At 50.0% G+C, this 18,676-nt stretch overlaps 1 long non-coding RNA gene across 1 annotated transcript in view; it reads right to left on the minus strand.

The window, feature by feature from the left end:
• Window positions 1-287: 287 nt before the first annotated feature.
• The window catches only part of LOC144296229 (uncharacterized), a 44,992-nt gene continuing 26,603 nt past the window's right edge, over window positions 288-18,676 (minus strand). Inside the window, exons 2-4 of the long non-coding RNA XR_013363401.1 lie at window positions 2,319-2,492; window positions 689-784; window positions 288-458 (exon numbers count right to left, since the gene is read on the minus strand). This is a non-coding gene — a long non-coding RNA (uncharacterized LOC144296229). The remainder of the gene's footprint in view (window positions 459-688; window positions 785-2,318; window positions 2,493-18,676) is intronic.

Genomic DNA, 18,676 nt, shown 5'->3' on the forward strand with positions numbered 1-18,676 from the left:
CTTGGCGTGAAGGAGCTGCTGCTGAGCGTGTTGGCGATGGAGAGCCCCTGGATTGAGCTGTAGCTCCAGGAATGTGCCTCCCACTGCTGCAAAGGGGTAATGCTGTAGGAACGGGAAGGAGTGCTGGAGCATCCCACGGGATGCCCCCCAGCAAAGCAGGAAGGTTTGCAGAGAGCTGTGGCCAGTTTCACCAAAGTAGTTAAAATGCTGGGCGTGAAGCTGAGGCAAGAGCTTAGTAGTTGGTACGGCCCTGCCCCGCAGCCACCCAGCATCGATGCCCAGCCTTCTACATTCATTAGAACTTCAGTACTGTCCCCAGAGCTACTGTTTGTGCCCAAGATGCAGCTAATTGTAAGAAGATGGACTTACTGTGTCCCACACTGAGGAAACTAAAGCCCAGCAACTGCTGTGTGGATCTCTGGGCCACGCTGATTCCTCCCATCCAGTCACAGTCTCGTCTGGATAAAATAGAGAAGCACAGGGATCCCTGGGTGGTGCAGCGGTTTAGCGCCTGCCTTTGGCCCAGGGCGCGATCCTGGAGACCCGGGATCGAATCCCACGTGGGGCTCCCTGCATGGAACCTGCTTCTCCCTCTGCCTGTGTCTCTCTCTCTCTCTCTCTCTCTGTGTGTGTGTGACTATCATAAATAAAAGTTTAAAAAAAAAAAAAAGCACAGAACAGTACCTACCTAAAGACGAAACGGTAAAGTTAGCTTCCAACAGACATTGCATGAAATCCTGAGAAGGAGCAGAAAGGAAGTTGTGTGTTGCACGCGCACAGCAATCTAGAAAGAATACGCAGAGTCTGTTGTGAGGCTGGAGTTGATATTTATAACCACTTTTCCACTACTTGGTCTACATTTCCTTTGCCCTCAACTGGGATCTTAGCTGGTTAGGATTCTTTTTTGGCACCGTTGATCCAAACCTTTATTCCTAAAGTGTCTGAATTAGTTGTCCTGCCTTGGTTTTCTTAGTTTTTCGTTCATCGTTGTGATTTCTAAGAGGGGCCTAGAGGGTTTTCAGGGTTCCAGCCACAGTCCTCCCTAACCCTGCCATGTAGCAGCACCTACGTTTCCCCTCTGCAGTATTCCTAACAGTAGAATCATGCCCCGACCAGCTTGTTGGTTCAGTGTCCTGATGAGCCCAAAATAGCCAGGTGAGCCTCAATTTGCAACCCAGTGAAGCCATTGCTGTGTTTCCTGGTGGAAACATTATTCCTTTGGAAACCAAGCCCTTCAAGCCAGCAGAGCCACCGTGAGTGGACTGGTGAGAGGAACCACTCCCGCCTCTATCCGTTGATTCCTGGACCCACAAATTCTGGCTACAGGAGAGTAGATTCATGCAAAGCATATACTGCAGCCTTTAAGGTAGAACTCTGCCCTTTCGGGGTACTGTCTCCCCTCGGCATCATAGCTGAGTCTCCAATAGGCCACGTCACTCTATCCAGCACTTCTGTGTGGTGAGGGATGTGGTAAAGCCTGTGAGTTACATGATCGCAAGGCCATTGCCTGATTTCATTTGCTGTTAAATAAGGTTCTTTGATTAGAAGTACTATGTAGAATGCCATGCTGGTAAATAGGGCATTCCATCAATCCACGGATGGTTGTGCTGGGAAAAGCATTATGGACGGGGACTGCAAATCCACATCCAGAAGACGCAGCTACTCCCACTGTTTGCCAAAGAGCAATGGAACTGATCCAGTCCTTTCCTTTGAGCTCTGTCCTCCGCAGAGACCTGGATAGCCTGTGTTTTGATATTTCTTATCTTTCCTTGTCCCTGCCCCTGGGCCTTGGGTCTGCTTTCCCTTGGCTACAGTCCTGTCTGGTGCCAGTTGAAAGTGTCAGCCCTGGCATTTAGCCCCAGGCCTCGTTCCACCAGTGAACTCCCCTCTAAGATCCTTCTGACTCAAGCTCAAACGTCCTGGACAAATCATCCATTTCCATCCCAGCATCTCATAAAAGTACAGCTCTCTGATGTGTCAGCTGCGAAGGAAGAGAGTCCGCAGCTGGCTTCTGCAGGCCTCAGAATGTTCCTCCAGCACTGGCCTCCCGCTTGGGAGCCTGGGCAGTATGGTGTGTGCGGTAGAGATGAACAGGAACCCTGAGGTGGTCCCCCCGCCAGAGCTCGCCATCTGAAGGGGACAAGCTCCGGGACACAGCAAGGGAGATGCAAAGGGAGGCGTGCAGAGTGTAGTGGGGGTGCTCAGGTGGGGCTGTAGCCTCCCAGGAAGGCCGGGGAGGGAGCAAGATCTCCTGGAGGATTGGGGGTTCCGATGTAGTCAGTGGGGCCCAGGCCAGCGGACAGGTAACCTTCACTCACCTGGATTCTCCAAGTGCAGACCTGGGCTCCATGCAGGAGGTGTCTCTATGGGGGAGGCTGGTGCTAAATGGTACCCGTTCGCGAACAGTCCATTGTGCTCGGCACTGTGATCGCTTCCCGTGCGCGCTTCACTTAGTCTCCCAGCAGCCCCGTGGGTAGATTGGTATGGTCTCCCTGTAACCGATGGTTAAGAAACAGGTTAACGCCTTGCAGAAGGTCACGAATCTTATAAGGACAGAGATGAGGTTGACCTTGGATCAGTTGAGCTCTGGGTTGCAAACCTCCTAATGGAGGGAGGCGACGGCTCACCTTGTCTATAGGCTGGTGTCCAGAGTGCACCTGGGCCCTCTGATGACACCATGACCCCTGCTGCTACAAGGGGGTTCCAGTGGGTGAGAGGCCCCCCAGCTGGCCACAGAGAATCAAGAGCAAGTGAGTAGAGTAGCTTCCCCTGAGGTCCAGTGAGGGACAGGAGGGCATGGTGGTGTGCTGGCAGGGTGACGTCTTACATCCTCTCCCCAACCCCATGCCATCCTTCCGACACCAGGGAAGCCTCACCCCAGACCACACTGTGTAGATTCCACGACCATGAATATGTGACGTTCCTCTGCCCAAATCATTCTGCATTACCCCACCGTCTTGTCAGACCCTCTGCACCGGCTCTGTGGGAAGCAAATTCTCACCCCAAGAGCAAAACTTCCAAATTTTTACACGCTCCCCCAGCCAGTGAACACAATGAGTTTTTGCACCCAGGGTCTGACCTGACCTCCACCCTGGCCTCCGTCTGTGCGCGCCAGGGCTCAGAGCGCCCCTCCACCTACCGCTCTCTTGGGAACATGAGTCAAGGAGATCTGGTCCACAAACCCAAAACAGCAGGTGGATCAATTAAATGTCCCACAGCCGTAGATGTTCCTCCTGTCGCTGACTAGAGGACCGCTAACGCTGACGCCCCAAGAGCCAGAGGCCTACCTCAGCCTTGGCCTCATTCTGCCCTCCCCAGACCCCACTCGCTCTCCATTCAGGATGGTCCCAAGAAGGCGGTGGGGGTCCTGCAAGGGCTGAGCACACGTGGTGGGGCCGGCTTGGCCCTGCCTGGCGCGGGGCTCCTGCGGGGCTCCTTGGGCCTGGCCTCTTCTCCCTGCTTGAAGTGCCCACCACGCCCAGCCTCTGCCGCCCAGGCCGTGCTCCGGGCCCCTCAGTGCTATCGCTAGTGCGGCGCCATATATGCTCACTCGTGCCCCACGGACCCCATGTGCACCTTGTCTCCTGATGGTTCTCACTTGACCCTTTTGACCTCCAAGGCCCTTCATTTCAAAAGGTAGGGGGTGGGCCCCGCCTGTGTGATGGAACAGCCAGAGGCCCCTGGCAGAGATCCCTGACCACCTCCACCTTGGCAGAGTGCTTCTTGGGAGGTTTGATTTATTTTTTTAAAAAAGATCTTACGTAGGGCTGCCCGGGTGGGGCTCAGTGGTTTAGCACCACCTTCAGCCTGGGGTGTGATCCTGGGGTCCCAGGATCGAGTCCCATGTCGGGCTCCCTGCATGGAGCCTGCTTCTCCCTCTGCCTGTGTCTCTGCCTCTCTCTCTCTCTCTCTCTCATGAATAAATAAGTAAAATCTTTTTTTTAATTTTTTATTTATTTATTTATTTTTAGTAAAATCTTAAAAAAAAAAAAACTTACATATTTATTCATGAGAGACACAGAGAGGCAGATACACAGGTAGAGGGAGAAGCCCGGCTCCCTCCGAGGAGCCCGATGTGGGACTCGATTCCAGGACCCCAGGATCACGCCCTGAGCTGAAGGCAGATGCTCAGCCGCTGAGCCCCACCCAGGAGCCCCATCTTGGGAGGTTTTAACTGGCAGCCGAGACCCAGGCCCCCGCCTCGGAGGCGCCTCCCTCCCTCCTTCCCGCCTGCCCCTTAGAGTATGCCTTGGCTTCAGACAACCCCCAGCAACTGCCCCTCTGGGGTCCGGTGCTCTCACCTCCCCCCACCACAGCGTCCACAGCCCCGCCCAGGTGGGGTGGCTCCCTCCGATGGGGAGAACGAAGGTAAAAGAAACGCAGAAGAAAAAAAAATTAAATTTCCCTCGCGCGCCCATGGGCAAGTACTCAAGTACTGGAGAGGAGCAGAGTGACCTTCCTCCAGGAGCTCAGCGCCTCGATGTGAAGGCTTTGCTGGAGGCAGAAGGCAACCTAGCAGGACCCCAGCCTGACCTCCAGGATCCTGGGAGCCTCCTCTAACCCGTGAAAATCCCTTTGGGAACTCCCTTTATCTCTACCCTCCTCCCCAGAAAAATGTTAGCAATCACCCTCCGAGCCTACGGGCCCCTGAAACCGGACAACCCCGGATGAAGGGTCCCACGACCGGGTTCTGCTAGACGGGGCTAAATGAACTCACCCTAACAGCAGCCAGCCCCTCGCGGTCCTGGAAACCCTGCTTCCAAATTTCTTAGAGACTGACGCCCTCCCTGACCCCCTCCCAACCGAGCACATAACCAGTCACCTCGTCGCCACCCGGGTGCAGCTTTTTCAGCCCACGGGTCCTGTCCCAGCACTTTCATAAAACCACTATTTTTGCACCAAAAATGATTCAAGAATTCTTTCAGCTGTTGACTCCCGAACCCCAATGTTTCACACCAACTCGACTGAGCCTGGCCCTGCTAACTGAGGGACTGCCCGTATTTCTCAGTGAATGCCCTCGCAGGTTGAGTTCCCCCAGATACACCCCCTTTTTTTTTTAAGATTTTATTTATTTATTCATGAGAGACACACACACACACACACACAGAGAGGCAGAGACACAGGCAGAGAGAGAAGCAGGCTCCCTGTAGGGAGCTCAATGCAGAACTTGATCCCAGGACCCCGGGATCACCCCGTGGGCAGAAGGCAGATGCTCAACTGCTGAGCCACCCAGGTGTCCCCAGATACACTCTTTCTTCCTGCTTCCACACAGCCCATCTCCTGCTGTGGGAATCGCCCTCTCCACCCTATGCCTGCTTCTCTCATCCTTCAGATAGATAATTGCTTCCTCCAGGGAGCCCTCCTGGCCCCCTCCTGCCTGAATTACAGGCAGACCCCGTGTTCCTACGGTGCTGGGTACATGCCCATGCCCTTGTCTATTCCTCCCCCTGGGGTGGGGGGCTTCCACGATGGCAGGGGCCACTCCTTGTCTCTGAACAGGGCTGGGCTGGAGCAGACCCCCGCGGACACTGGCTGCCCAGAACACCTCTGCCAAAAGCAGATTTACAAAATGCCTAAGTCATCATCATTGTATTCCGCACAGCACTGCTTCTGCCCAAAAACCTCATTTTATAGCAAATGAAGTGCAGTGATAGGCTCATGCTCACGGGGTCCCCTGGGCTCACCTGCGGCCCATCACCCCGAGGCAGTGGTATGAAACTTGATCTCTGCGTTCGAATTTCATTCACTGGCAATTCATAAATTCTCGCTGTTTGTGGTAGCTGTTCCGATGATTTGCTTGGATTTTCCAGGCATGTGGATAATCTTATCTTCTAATAGTGAAAGTGTTCACTTTCTCCTTTCAAATGTGTATACCTCTGTCTTCTCTTCCCAGATTGCATTGCTTAGCACCCCCAGTCCGTTCTTAAATCATGCTGCCAAAGGTGAGCCTTTGCTCTTGCTCCTGATTTGGTGGGAATGCCCCTGACGGTCCCCATTAAATGCCAGGCTGCGTTTGGAGCTAAAATATATTAATCCTGTTAAAGAAGACAAGGAAAGGTGTAAACGTTATAAAGCAGAGTCTATTACGATTTTTTTTTTAGCCAGTTCCCTTAATATAATGCACATTTGGATTAATTCCAGTCATTTGCTAATGGGAAGAAACCAGCAATAACTAACTTGTATGTATCTCCATCATTTTGCACATGTATAAGCATCTCTGCAGGATAAATTCCTGGAAGTGGAATTGCTAGGCTAGGTCAAAAAGTAGATGGATTTGATCATTGCAGCCAAATGTCTCAGCAGCTCACACGCTCATCAATGATGTATCTGTTTCCTCACAGCCCATTGTGATACTGTGATTTATAAGAAAAATATAGGGGCACCTGGGTGGCTCAGTCAGTAAGCATCCAACTCTTGGTTTTGGCTCAGGTCACGATCTCAGAGTTGTAAGATGGAGCGTGTGTTGGTCTCCGAGCTGGGCATGGAGCCTGCTTGAGATTCTCTCTCTCTCTCCCACTCCCTACCCCCTCAGCTCACACTCTTTCTTTCTCTCTCTAAAAAAGAGAAAAAGATGTATTTGGTCATTCAGATAACCAAAATGTATTTCGCATATTTCTATTTGAGTTTTGCTCCTGGAATTTGCTGAGCAACAAGACCAATGGAAGCGTCTTTTTTTTTTTTAAGTTTTTTTTTTTTTTAATTTTTATTTATTTATGATAGTCACAGAGAGAGAGAGAGAGAGGCAGAGACATAGGCAGAGGAAGAAGCAGGCTCCATGCACCGGGAGCCTGATGTGGGATTTGATCCCGGGTCTCCAGGATCGCGCCCTGGGCCAAAGGCAGGCGCCAAACCGCTGCGCCACCCAGGGATCCCGGAAGCGTCTTTTGTTATAATATTTGGTCTCTTGTCCTCAGTTCCTGAAATCTATCCAGAAACACAAAGGTGAATGGGTGTCTTGTTATTCACAACAACCCTCCCCTTTACCTGTGGGACCTGCTGCCATCCCCAGGTAGACAGTGTCAGAACTCAGTTGAATTGTAGGACACTCAGCTGGTGTCTGAGCATTGCTTGCTGAGGTGGGGGGCTCCCCGAACCTCCCCTCACACACACATTGGAATTGGGAGCAGAATGCAAACAACTACCAAGAGTGTATCTTATAAAACTTTTTGATTTATGCTAATTCTGATAGGTAAAAAAAAAAAAATCCCAGTGTCATTCTTTAGGAGTGAGATTGAGTTTCTTTCATATATTTAAGAACAATTTGTTTTTTTTTGTTTTTGTTTTTGTTTTATTTATGATAGTCACACAGAGAGAGAGGCAGAGACACAGGCAGAGGGAGAAGCAGACTTCACGCACCGGGAGCCCGACGTGGGATTCGATCCTGTATCTCCAGGATCGCGCCCTGGGCCAAAGGCAGGTGCCAAACCACTGCGCCACCCAGGGTTCCCAAGAACAATTTGTATTTGCTTTTCTGATCACATATTGACCAATTTTTTCTATTGAATGGATAGTCCTTCTCTTAGTAACTTCTAGGAGTTCTTTGTGTATTAAGGAGACTATCCCTTTGCCTGTCCAGTGCAAGAACCAACAAGCTAGTAAGGAGTCCAGGGTGGCTTATCCGATGTGGTAGGATGGAATCACTATTCTGTTGGTGGCCAAGGATGGGCTAGAGAGCCCAGGATGAGTTGTATCTTTTTTTTTTTTTTTAAGATTTTATTTATTTCTTCATGAGAGACAGAGAGAGAGAGAGAGAGAGAGAGAGAGAGGCAGAGACACAGGCAGAGGGAGAAGCAGGCTCCATGCAGGAAGCCCCATGTGGGACTTGATCCCAGGACTCCAGGATCACGCCCTGGGCCGAAGGCAGGTGCTAAACCACTGAGCCACCCAGGGATCCCCTGAGTTGTATCTTCTTAACAAGCAAATCTGTTGTATGCAGGTAAGGTTGGCTCTAAAGTGGCTGCCCATATAACTTATTATGGGATCTCTAGGGTCTAAGAAGACAAGATGCTATTAGGGCAATGTGAACATTTTTTTCACTCTCCTCCCAATGGGAGGAGCTACAGTGTGTCCTGCTTGTGGTAGCTGATGATAGGTCCAGCTCCACTGTCTCCTGTCCCTCTGGACTGTGTGAACAAGGATTCTGGCCATGATATGTTGACATGCTCAGTTCCTTTCCCTGTCCATGAATCACCCTGTCTCCCCTGGACAATCCTCCGCTCTGATCTGCTGGGCTACCAAGTGCTTCCATCTGCTCTGCGTGGAATCACTGACCACCAGAGGCACAAGAGTTCTCTTCTAGACTGTTTGGTTGTGCCCAATGTTTTCACATACAGAGTCTTGCTGCTATCTCTTCGGACTGGCTGGTCTTTCCTTTTATGACTTCTGGAGTTTGAATCATACTTGAAAGGCCTTCTCTGGATCTACTGACAGAGAAAGGCAAAGGTTTGGAAGAGTTCCAGAGCCTCAGTGGGGGGGGGGTGGAAACCAACTACACACCACAGAAGGACTCTTCAAGGAGAGCCTGGCTTGCTGCTCCAAACCAGGATGGAATAAGTCCAGTTAGGGTCTCCAGGCTCAGGAACAGGCCGAGCTGGTGAGGTTGAAAATGAAGTGCAGTCCGGAGAATGGAGCTGGCCACCAGTGACTATGCGACTGGCCAAGAGAAACACGCAGGCAAGAGGAAGGTGACTCATGGCAGAGCAAGGAGTTCTCAAAGAGGCCAAACAGCAGACAAAGGAGGAGTGTCAGAAGACTGGAAGGAAAGGGCCACAGGTACATGATCCAAGAAGAGAGTGGCTCCAGGAGATGGCAAAGACCAGAGGGTGGGCCCGGGGAGGCCGAGGGACCACCAGGGAGGACAGCGATGTCCTGTGTCCAATGACACAGGCTGAAGCTCAAAGGGAGACCAAAGCCGTATAAAGCTTGCACACCCCATGACTTCCCCAGACACACCTCAGCCCTGAATGAGCATCACACTCGCCAGTGTCTGGGCCCAGGCATCTGTTATTCTAACAATTCCTGTTGTATCTTAAGTCCCTGTTAATCTACTTTATACTGTATGGGGCGGTGGGGGTATGAATGAAGCCCGAGAAGACCAGGAGCCCCTGTGGTTCATCCAAACCTACCCTCACGGACTCCCCAACCTATGCCTGAAGCCTCAGCTTATAGCCCCGGAGCCATCATCAACTTAGACCTGGTGCAGCCTCAGGGCGGATCTAGGCGCAAGCCTGGGCTCAGAAGTGTCACTCCGGCAGCAATGTCAGTCAACTCATGTCAATGAGTCCACTGTCTGGTAGCAAAGCGTCTGCCAGGGAAAGAGCAGGTGCAGATGAAAGCCGAGGTCTCCGGGAAGAACTGCAGTTTGCTGTAGTTGCCTTCCTGCAACATGCATCCTCTACTACTGCCATCAAAAGCCCGTCAAAATCCTATGAGATGTGGGGCACCTGGGAGGCTCAGTTGGTTAAGCATCTGCTTTCAGCTCAGGTCATGATCCCAGGGTCCTGGGATCGAGCCCCACATCAGGCTCCCTGCTCAGTGGGAGCCTACTCCTTTCTTCCTCTGCTGCTCCCCCTACTTGTGCTCAATATCTCTCTCTCTCTGTTAAATAAATAAGTAAAATTAAAATATATATATATGAGATGCTAGAACAAACCCTGTAGTGCCAGGTTAGAGGAGGAGACACCAGTATGAGATTACGTTTACTCTGTTTTTATTGATTGATTTGATTTTTAAAGATTTTATTTATTTGAGAGAGAGAGAGCAGGAGCACAGGTGGAGGGGCAGATGGAGAGGGAGAAGCAGACAACCTACTGAGCAGGGAGGCTGACTTGGGGCTTGATCTCAGGACCCTGAGATGACTTGAGGCGAAGGCAGATGCCCAATTGAGTGAACCACCCAGGCGCCTCCTTGAGAGAGCAAACAAGAGGGGTGGAGAGTATAAGCAGGGGAGAGGGCCAGAGAGAGAAACAGGCTCCCTGCTGAGCGAGGAGCCTGATGATGGGGGGCTGGATCCCAGGACCCTGAGATCATGACCTGAGCTGAAGGCAGATGCTTAACCAGCTGAGCCACCCAGGCCCCATATGTTTACTTTAACACACACACATACATATATAGAGACAGAGATACTGCCATAAATAGAGGTATGTGTGTGTATATGGCATCGGTGGGTCTCGTCGATATCATGCACCCCAATAGGATGTGATGAGAACAATTCACCTCTGAGGTCTTCTTCCCCCATATCCATAACCTGTCTGTCTACTCATGAGAAAAGATCATAAAATCTTAAAATCAGGGATGGCTGGGTGGCTCAGTGGTTGAGCGTCTGCCTTTAGCTCAGGGCACGATCCCAGGTCTGAGGATCGAGTCCCCATCGGGCTCCCCGGGGGGAGCCTGCTCCTCCCTCTGCTTGTGTCTCTGCCTCTCTCTGTGTCTCTCATGAATAAATAAATAAAATCTTTTAAAAAAAATCTTAAATTCATAAAAATCCCACAATGAGGAATATTCTACAAAATACCAAAATACCTGACCAGGACTATTCAAAAGTGTCAACATCATAAAAGACTGGGAAGAAAAAAAAAAAAAAGACTGGGAAGGACCTAGAAACTGTTATAGATTAGGAGAAACTAAGGGGACAGGATGGCTGAATGTACTGCGGGAGCCTGGACCGGAGAAAGGACACCAGTGGAAAACCTGGGGGAATCTGAATGAAGTCTGAGGTTTGGCTCGTGGTCGTGTACCAATGCTAACTTCTTGGTTTTGATCAGGATGCCATGGTTAGCAAGATAGTAACATTAGGAGAAGCTAGGTGAAGGGTACAGAGGAACTTAGTGTACTATCTTTGCAACTGTTGTATAAATCTAAAATTATTTCAGGGGTGCCTGGGTGGCTCAGTCGTTAAGCATCTGACTCGTGATTTCACATCGGGTCATGACCTCAGGGTCGTGGGATGAAGCCCCTTGTGGGGCTCCAGGATCAGCACAGTCTGCTTGTCCCTCTTCCTGCTCCTCCCCCTGCTGTCTCTCTCTCTCTCTCTCTCTCTCTCTCTCTCACTGTCTCTCCAATAAATAAGTAAAATCTTTAATAAAATAAAATAATTTCAAAATAAAAAGTCCAAAAACTTGCATGAGGGGTGATGCTTGATTTAAATGCCTGGTGGATCTTGCTCCAAGACGGGGCCTGGGTTCCTTCCCTCCAGAACAAGTTCCTAAGCCTGACAAGAAATGAATGTGAGGACACCTGGGTTGGTCAGTGGTTGAGTGTCTGCCTTCAGGTCAGGGCATGATTCCAGAGTCCTGGGATCGAGTCCCACATCGGGCTCTCTGCAGGGAGCCTGCTTCTCCTTCTGTCTATGTTTCTGCCTCTCTCTGTGTGTCTCTCATGAATAAATAAAATCTTAAAAAAAAAAAAAAGAAATGAATGTGAGTCCCACTTGGTACAAGGGAAACATTTTTGTGAGCTCAGCTCAAAAAGACCATGCTATGAGATCAAATGGGACATCCTCATCCCACCCTGACCGCAGCAGGAGGAAAGGTGGGGGGGCCCCAACTGGCAGGTGGTAAAGAAAGCAGCCCCAGAGAGGAGATGTGGCTCCCAAAGGACCAGCAGGAAGAGGACAGGGTGGGCACCCCCAAGAGCAGAAAACATAGCCCATTGTGCCCCTCAAGGAGCCCCTCCTGACCTCCCACCCTGGATGGGCTCTGGGTGGTCTGCACGAGTCAGAGGGGCTGGAGTCTGAAATGCAGGAGGCACTGCCCCCAGCTTTGGGTCACCGATGGGCCAGTGAGCAGACTGTCCCCTCCCAGGCTAAGGCATGACAAGGTGGTCACAGATCAACAAAAATCATGGCAAAAAGTCAGGAAAAGGGCACCATGCCAAGACTAAGCTGAATCTCTGGAACAACTATTGGTAACATATAAATCCAAAACAAGCTGAGGCTTGCAAAAACCACCACGGGCAGTAGAGAAGACCTTTTAGTTGATGATCAGAGCATAAAAGGAACAGGAGACAATTGGTGTGAGGTTAACAGAGGAAGAACAATCAGATTTCTTGGTCGGCAAATGGGTCATCCCAAGGGTAGACCAGATGGCTGTTAAGACCCCGGTCAGTCCTAGAACCTGGGAGGTGGAACTGGAGTGGCGGGTGCACATCGCACCCCCGCTGCCTCTGTAGCTACCCCGGCAGCGGTAGCAGACAGGCGATTGGGCTGTGGTCGGCTGGCGAATTATGCCCTGGCACTTGTGGCAACAGGCAGCCTCCCAGTTTGGCCGAGAAGGTGCCACATGTCCAGGCTCTGAGGCCCTGGTCTCCTGGGACGTGCTCATAGCTTATTTATAAAACGATGGATCAGTGGTAACTTTTTCCAGACTGCAGCTGCCAGGAAGGAGGAGACAGGGGTGCTTTGAAACCCACCATGAGCAACACAGGAAATTCCTCAAGGCCCAGGTCAGCATGACACGAGATATCAAGCGTCCCTGCACCTGTCATGCCTCTGCCTTCTCTCCTAAGACCCGGAGGCCCAGGGCTCACTAAGTGCCTCCTGCCGGTGCCTTCCCTTCCGCGGCCCCTCTCCCGGTCAGGGCCAGGCGGCCCAGGGCCTGCTGTGGAATGCCCTGCTGTGCCAGGCTTCCCTCCCCACCAGCGACAGCACCGTCGTCGTGAGGTGCCTCTCTGCACGCACCTTTGCCCTCCGCCTCGGCCCTACCAAATCCCCTTTATCTCCCATTCTAGACAATTTCTTATTTAAAAAAAAATGCTCACTTGATAAACTGTGAGACACCCATATAATGCGATATTCGTCAATAAATAAAAGAAATAAGCTATCAAGTCATGAAAAGATGTGAAGGAATTTTATTTTTTTTAACAAATGTTCATAACAGCATTCTTTTTTAGTTTGTTTTTTAAGATTTTATTTATTTACTCGTGAGAGACACACAGAGAGAGGCAAAGACACAAGCAGAGGGAGAAGCAGGCTCCATGCAGGGAGCCCTGTGTGGGACTCGATCCTGGGACTCTGGAATCACGCTCTGAGCCAAAGGCAGACGCCCAGCCACTGAGCCACCCAGATGTCCTTTTTTTTAAAAATTTGACAGAGAGCACAGGTAGGGGGAGTGGGAGAAGGAGAAGCAGGCTCCCCCCTTAGCAGGGAGCTGGACACGGGGCTCGATCCCAGGACCCCAGGATCAAGACCTGAGCCGAAGGCAGACGCCTAACCGACTGAGCCACCCTGGCACCTGCATGGAGGAACTTTAAATGCATATTCGAAGTGACAGAAACCAGGCTGAAAGACTACATAGCATATGATTCCACCTATATGATATACTGGAAAAGGCAAAGCTACGGAGACAGCAAAACCCTCAGTGGTTGCTGTGGTAGCGGGGAGGATAAATAGGTGGAGCACAGAGGATTTTTAAGGCAGTGAAACTATTATTCTGTGTGATATCCCTGTGGTGGCCCACTCACTATGCTGTCATCACGGCCCATGGGATGGACAAGACCGGGAGGGAACCTAGTGTGAACTCTGGATGTTAGTTAATAATAATGTATCAATATCAGCTTGCCAATTGCAACAAACATACCACACTAAATCCCATGCTAAAATAGGGGAAATTGGGGCACCTGGGTGGCTCAGGTGGTTAAGCACCTGCCGTCGGCTCAGGTCATGATCTCAGGGTTCTGGAATCAAGCCCCGCATCTGGCTCCCCGCTCAGCGGAGAGTCTGCTTCTCCCTCTCCTCCCTGCTGGTGCTCTCTCTCTCTCTGTCTCTCCCTCAAATAAATAAACAGAATCTTTAAATAAAAATAAAGGAAACGGGGGAGAGGGGATTTGGTGACTGTATACTTTTTGCTCAATTTTTCCTGCACACCTAAAACTGCTCCATTACAGAAAGTACAGATAGGCCCCCCCCAAAAAAAAATCCATTATCTCATTTATTCAGAAAAGCCTTATTTTTTTAAAGATTTTATTTATTTATAGATTTATAGATTTATTTATTTAATCACGAAAGACACAGAGAGGCAGAGACAGGCAGAGGGAGAAGCAGGCTCCTTGAGGGGAGCCCGATGCGGGACTCGATGGCAGGACCCCGAGATCTGATGGGAGCCGATGGCAGACACTGGACCACTGAGCCCCCCAGATCCCCCCTCCACTGTTTCCTTAGGACAGGTTGCCATCAGTCATCACTAGAAGTGCTGGGTTGAAGTGCACCCTCCATCTGCTTCAAGCAGCAGGGTGACCAGCTCCCAGCAGTGCAGCAGCTGCGTGGGTGCCCCGCCTGTGTCCCCCGGACACTCATTCCACAGACAGCAGGCTGCTTTTGCTCGCTGTGGGCATGCGTCTCCGCTTTGGGACTTATTCCTCTTGGCCGGGGAGCACACTTGGCCAACACACGGGTAAACTAGAGGTCCCAGCTGGTTAGTGCGCCTGGAGACAGCAGCCTCCATTTAACGGTGGCCTGGGAGCTGCCCTATAAACACCCTGCTTCTTGGCCTCTCCACTGAGATAACTTGGCAGCCTCTGTGATGCTGTATCCCTGAGTTCCCCGGTGGGATTAAGTTCCCGTTGCCCCCAGGGGAGAGTGGCTTCATATCATATACACGCTTCCCTCCCCTGCCTCATTTCCATGGCTCTCCTCCTGGAATCACTTTTTTTTTTTTTTTTTAAGATTTTAAAAAAGATTTTATTTATTTATTCATGAAAGACAGAGAGAGAGAGGAAAGACATAGGCAGAGAGAGAAGCAGGCTCCTCGCAGGGAGCCTGATCCAGCTCCTGCAGGGAGCCTGCTTCTCCCTCTGCCTATGTGTCTGCCTCTCTCTGTGTCTCTCATGAATAAATAAATAAATCTTTAAAAAACAACAACAACGATTCTCAGCCCCTGAGCCATCCAGGCGTCCCTAAGATTTTATTTATTTGAAAAAGAGATCACGAGTGAGGGGAGAGAGAAGGAGAGGAAGCAGAATCCCCTCTGAGCATGGAACCCAATGTGGGGCTCAATTCCAGGACCCCTAGATCATGACTGGAGCCGAAGTCAAATGCTTAAACACCTGAGCCAGCCAAGTGCCCCTGGAATCCCTTCTCCAGCCACTTGCTCTGAATCCTTGTCTCAAGGCCTGCCTCTAAGGGGAACTCCAACTAAGGGACAGAGGGGATTTATTAAGAAGATACAGAGGATAGAAGGCTTCGGGGTTGGTGTGATTCACAGGGTCCCACAATACCATCGGGGACCCAGTCCTTCTCTTCACTCTGCCTCCCTCAGGACAGCTTCATCCTTGGCTCCATGTCTCACAGTGGCAACATGGTTGCTGCATCTCCAGGGTTCTTAATATATTCCATTCCTTCCAGAGAAGGAGGGAGGGTGCACGTCTGAGAGTCCTTGCCAAAGAACAAGTAATCTTTCCCAGCAGCCCCAGCAAACCTCCGCTTGACCGTCTTTGGCTCAAATAGGGTAAAGTGGCCAAACCAAAACCAGTCCTTTGGCCAAAGGAAGGGAACTTTACCCAGCCGATCTCTGTGGCAAGCGAGTGGGATTATCCTCCTTGGATTAAGATGATCACCCTGGGGGCACCTGGGTGGCTCAATGGTTGAGCGTCTGCCTTTGGCTCAGGTCGTGATCCTGGGGTCCTGGGATTGAGTCCTGCATTGGGGTCTCCGCAGGGAGCCTGCTTCTCCCTCTGCCTGTGTCTCTGCCTCTCTGTGTGTCTCTCATGAATAAATAAATAAAATCTTTAAAAAGAAAAAGAGATGATCACCCTGGGTTTTTTTTTCATAATATAGGACAAGGATATTAGTAATATTAAGAATCACAATATGAACTACACACTTTTGAAATGTTTTTTAAAGGTACTAGCAAACTGTTCTCCAGAAAATACGGTACCTGTTTTCCTTCACACTCTCCTACTCTAGGTTTTATTATTATTCTTTAATCTTTACTAATTTATATGTAAGAAATAATACCGTTCGGGGCACCTGAGTAGCTTAGTTGGTTAAGTGTCTGACTTCATTTTAGCTCAGGTCATGACCTCGGGGTCGTCAGATTGAGACTCATGTCAGGCTCTACCCTCATTGTGGAGTTGGCTTAGATTCTCTTTCCCTCTCTCTCTGCCCCCCACTTCCCCCCACCCCGCCTCCATATTTTCTCTCTCTCTCAAATAAATAAATAATTAATAAAAAAGAAACAATACTCTTCTATTTTGGACATTGTATTTGTGTGTGTGTGTGTGTGTGTGTGTGTGTGTGTGTTTTGTAAATTGCCTACTTATGCCCAGAGACAATTTTTCTATTAAAATAAACATCTTTTTAATTAATTTTTGAATAGCTCTTTAGAGATTAAAAGTACCAATCTCTCGTCATATCTGTTGCAAACATTTTTCCCAGGTCGTCATTTGCTTTTGAATGTTATTTATGGTACTTAAATTTTCTATCCGGTGAAGCTTATCAAATGTTTCCTTATGATGTTTGCTTTGGCTTTAGTTTTCTTGTTCTAAAGTTATGTGAACTTTAACCTATACCAAGTTTTCTTCCAGTAAATCTGCTGCTTTTTTGTTTGTTGGTTTGCTTTTGTATTAAATCCTGAACACATCTGGAATAAATGTGGCTTAACATATTGGATAGGTAGCTAAACCTTTTTTTTTTTATGTGAGCCACATTTTTTAAAATACCATTTGAAAAAAATAAAAAATAAAAAATAAATAAATAAAATACCATTTGTAGGTGCGCCTTGGTGGCCCAGTCCATTGAGTCTCCAACTCTTGGTTTCAGCTCTGATACGGATCTCTGGGTTGTGAGATCAAGTCCCACAGCAAGCCCCACACTTGGTGTGGCATCTGCTTGAGACTCTCACCTTCTGCCCCTCCCACCCCCACGGTGCACATGCTCTGTCTCTCTTTCAAATTAATAAATAAATCTATTTTTAAAAAAGATTTTATTTATTTATTTATTCATGAGAGGCACACAGAGAGAGGCAGAGACACAGGCAGAGGGAGAAGCAGGCTCCCTGCTGGGAACCCAATGTGGCACTGGATCCTGGGACCCCAGGATCACACCCTGAGCTGAAGGCAGATGCTCAACCACTGAGCCACCCAGGTATCCCAATAAATAATTTTTTTTAAAAAGTACACCATTTGTTAGGGACAACAAAAAAATATAAATATATTTTTAAAGATTTTATTTATTCATGAGAGACACACAGAGAGAGGCACAGACACAGGGAGAGGGAGAAGCAGGCTCCATGCAGGGAGCCTGACGTGGGACTCGATCCCGGGTCTCCAGGATCAGGCCCTGGGCTGAAGACGACGCTAAACCACTGAGCCACCCGGGCTGCCCCCTTTTTAAAAAATTTTTAAGCCTAGGTCCTACAACCTTTTTGTTAAATTCATTCCAACGTACTTTATATTTTTTGTTGTTATTGCAAATATATTTTTCATTATATTTTAATGACATTGTGGTAGAGAGAATAGGTATTGTGTTTGCATATTTCTTGTTTTTTTAAGGTTTTATTTCTTTATTTGAGAGAGAGAAAGAGCAGGAGAGATCACGAGCAGGGGCGAGAGGGAGAAGCTGGTTCCCCTCTGAGCAGGGGGCCCAACACGGGGCTCCATCGAGGGCCCTGGGATCATGACCTGAGCCGATGGCAGACGCTTCACCGACAGGCACCCAGGCGCCCGTGTACTGTGTCTGTATATTTCTCTTACAACCACCTTCTACTGAAAACCAACTTGTTCTAAAGTTATAGGCTTTGCAAGATACGTATGTGTGTGTACAATGTAGGGTTTGGGTTGTTTTTTTTAAAGATTTTATTTATTTATGAGACATGCAGAGAGAGGCAGAGACACAGGCAGAGGGAGAAGCAGGCTCCCCCGCAGGGAGCCCGATGCGGGACTCGATCCCAGGACCCCGGGGTCACCACCTGAGCCGAAGGCAGCTGCTCAACCGCTGACCCCCCGGGCGCCCACAATGGAGGGTTTATTTAGGAACATCTGCACACGGTTCGCAGCCCTGGTGGGACTGCTGCCAGCATTTGCCCTCGGCTTCAGCATTAATTTCTCTTCCTCTGCACTGGTCTCTCTCTTTCCAGCTAAAAACAACTTCCCATGACCCACCCCTTTGTCCCTTTTCTTCCCTTCCCAGCCTCGGAAATGATGCCCTGGCCCAGCAGGCACCCACACTCTCCTGACCCCGGAACCCACCCCCTGCTCCCTCTGCAATCTCCCTGGCCTCGGTGGCTCATCTCAGTCAGCTTTCTGGGGGTCCTCTCTGCCCCCCATCCCCCGCCCGGGCCTCTCCGTTCCTCCCAGGGCCTAAGTCAGATCCTGCCCCTCCTGCTCCCCTTTCTCCCAGCTTCTCCCACCACCAATAGCATCTCAGATTAGCACTGGGGCCCTCGCTGCCTCTCCCCACCTGCCCACTAGATACGAGATGTCGCTGTCACCCCACATTCTGCAAGTCTGAAAGAGTCCCTTTCACCCCCCGCGGCTTGGACTCGGAAACCTTGGCACCCCTGTGTCGCTCCTGCAAGTCCTCTGGGTTTCCTTGGGGACGCTTCCCGTAGCTGCCCTTTGCCATTCGTGCCATCGCGCTCACTTACTGGCACTGACACGACTCTGGAGTTGTATCTTTGATACACTCTCAATCTGTCCTTCGGCACCCTGAGAGCCAGATAACAGTGATCCCATTTTACAGATA

Source organism: Canis aureus, chromosome 24 (assembly GCF_053574225.1).
Source record: "Canis aureus isolate CA01 chromosome 24, VMU_Caureus_v.1.0, whole genome shotgun sequence".
Classification (NCBI taxonomy): Eukaryota; Metazoa; Chordata; class Mammalia; order Carnivora; family Canidae; genus Canis; species Canis aureus.